Genomic DNA, 2,767 nt, shown 5'->3' on the forward strand with positions numbered 1-2,767 from the left:
GGGGAAGGATAGCTCAGTGGTTTAAGCATTGGCCTGCTAAACCCAGGGTTGTGAGTTCAATCCTTGAGGGGGCCACTTAGGGATCTGGGGCAAAATCAGTACTTGGTCCTACTAGTGAAGGCAGGGGGCTGGACTCAATGACCTTTCAAGGTCCCTTCCAGTTCTAGGAGCTGGGATATCTCCATTAATTTATTTTATTTTTTTAGGCAGGTGGGTTGTGGCTTATGAATCCACTGGTAGATTCACTGGCCAAACTTATCCACCTGGGCAGTGGCGAATTAGGGGGCCAATTGGGGGCTCCCTGACCCGCTTTGCCTGCCTAGTAGTTCTGCTGGGGAGTGGGGTCAGGGCACAGGGGCTTGCCCCACTCCACCCCACGATGCTCCTGCCAGGGAGTGGGGGAAGCCTCCATGCTCTGATCCCATTTCCCCGGCTAGAGCATGGGGGGCATGGGGAAGGGGTGGGGAGGGGCCCCCACTTGCTCTGGCTCAGGGCCCCACAAAAGCTTAATCTGCCTCTGACCTGGGGAAGCTGAAAAGGTCAGAGGCTGCAATAGAGGCTGCAGTGTGTCTCTGTTACTGCTCCTCAGGCCAGAGAAAGGATCCCGCTCCCCATAATTCTCCTGAGCAAGATTTGCAGAAGGGACAGGACTGAGGCCATGGTAACAAATGTCCCTTAACGAGGGGAAAGCAAAGAGACTAAACGTGTTCCACCTTGGAATGAAAGAACACAAACAAAGTAACATTTCCGGGTGCTGTAGAGGTTTCTACTGCCTTGTGTTTGGGAAGCCCGGCATAAATGACCTATGGCTCCTACCAGTCATGAGTGATGACTCCCATCCCAAACTCATGGCAATGAAACATGTATAGCAGTGGGCACCATCACATAGTCGCAACACACACATACAAACTGCCTTTTTATTTTATTACAACAACCTTTCATGCCCAAGAATAAAGGAAAATCCAATCTGGCTTTCCATTTTCTGAATGCTAATAATGGGGCCATACACTTGAATAGCTACAGGCCACTGGAATTGTTGTTTGCTTCTTAGAACACCAATTTCTGCCTTCATGCTATATTTTATGAGAGACACTCCCAGATGATGGGTAGGGAAGGAGAATGAATGAATTAAAATAGATCCACTTAGCAGCCCTGTTCCATTTGAGAATACAAACAATGTTTTTAAAAGATTTGGCAAATGTAACCCTCTCCGATCACACTCTTTGTCACTCATCTGAGGGAGGAATTTATATCAGTGTAGAAATATTTGTCATGCTTCTTTGTAACCCAGAGTTGCTTTGACACATTGTGCCATGCACACTGTGGAAATCCATTCATTTGCCAAGAGCAAATATCTGTTAAAGGCAATTGATGACATGCTGGAAAGAATAAGAATGTACATCAATCTCCCAAATAACTTAGTGACAATGGTTTACAAAAGACCAACCAGCACTTATGCAGCATCTCCAAATATCAGTTATTCAGCTGTATAAAATACTCTGGGGAGCCGTTTTTGTTTACTTTCATGCCACTTGTGTTTCCTGCAGTTTGGAATTATTTGCTGCTCTTTGCACTGTCGGTATCAGGGAAACATCATATCACAGCAGCTAGAGAGATGAAAAGTCTTATTAGATCGTCTAGACCCAGAGCCAAAGCCTTAGTACAGGGGTGGCCAACCTCTTCCGCTCTTCAGAGGTTAATATGCGGCTCCTTGTATGGGCACCGACACCGGGGCTGGAGCTACAGGTGCCAACTTTCCAGTGTGCTGAGGGGGGCTCACTGCTCAACCCCTGGCTCTGCCACGGGTCTTGCCCCCACTCCACCCCTTCCTGCCCCCTCCCCTGAGCCTGCAGTGCCTTCACTCCTCCCGCCTTTCCCCCAGAGTCTCCTGCATGCCACGAAACAGCTGATCGGGAGGTGCAGGGAGGGAGGGGGAGGTGCTGATTGGCAGGGCTGCCAGTGGGTGGGAGGTGCTGGGGGGGAGCTGATGGGGGGCTGCTGACGTATTATTGTGGCTCTTTGACAATGTACATTGTTAAATTCTGGCTCCTTCTCAGGCTCAAGGTGGCCACCCCTGCCTTAGAATATATAAGAGGGCCTACATTTTTTCCATCCCGCTCCCCGTCAAATGTAACCAATTACTGTCCACCATAAAAACACTAGTATGTGCAGGGCCAGCCAAAGATTTTGGGAGGATCAGTGAGATTGTTCTACTCAATATATCTTTAGGTCACCCCACCTTCTAGCTGCAGACTAGCTGTAGCTGCAGACTAGCTGTAGCCCAGGTGATTGTTTCTTTTGACCCTAGTGATTTGCCCTTGGTTGCCATTTTCAAGGATATTCTTACAAGGAGAAGGGCTAGAAACTCACTTCTACTGAAAGCTGAAATTTCCTTTTCTATGTCTAGTTTCCCTCAAATCAGTCATGACCACTGGCATCACCAAGCAAAAAAGGCTGACATTGAGTCTGTCCCCTGCCAGTGCAAGACTGCTCCATACAATATATTCCCCCGAGAGCTTTATCTAATCTGGTATTAAATGACTGCTGCACATTTCAGGAAACACAACCATTCATTTGCATTAGCCTGTGTAGCTGGGCCCATACAAAAACTGGTTTAGCAGCCACACTTGCTCTTCATTCCTGGAAGCAGGAAGATTTGTATCTAGAACTTGTCAGAAATTAGTGGTGGTGGTGTGTGCATAGGGGGGAGGTGTCAGGCATGCTCGGGTTGGAGGCGGGGTTTAAAAGTCAGCCAGGCAGCTCACTC

This window comes from Trachemys scripta, chromosome 2, assembly GCF_013100865.1.
Source record: "Trachemys scripta elegans isolate TJP31775 chromosome 2, CAS_Tse_1.0, whole genome shotgun sequence".
In the NCBI taxonomy this organism is placed as follows: domain Eukaryota; kingdom Metazoa; phylum Chordata; order Testudines; family Emydidae; genus Trachemys; species Trachemys scripta.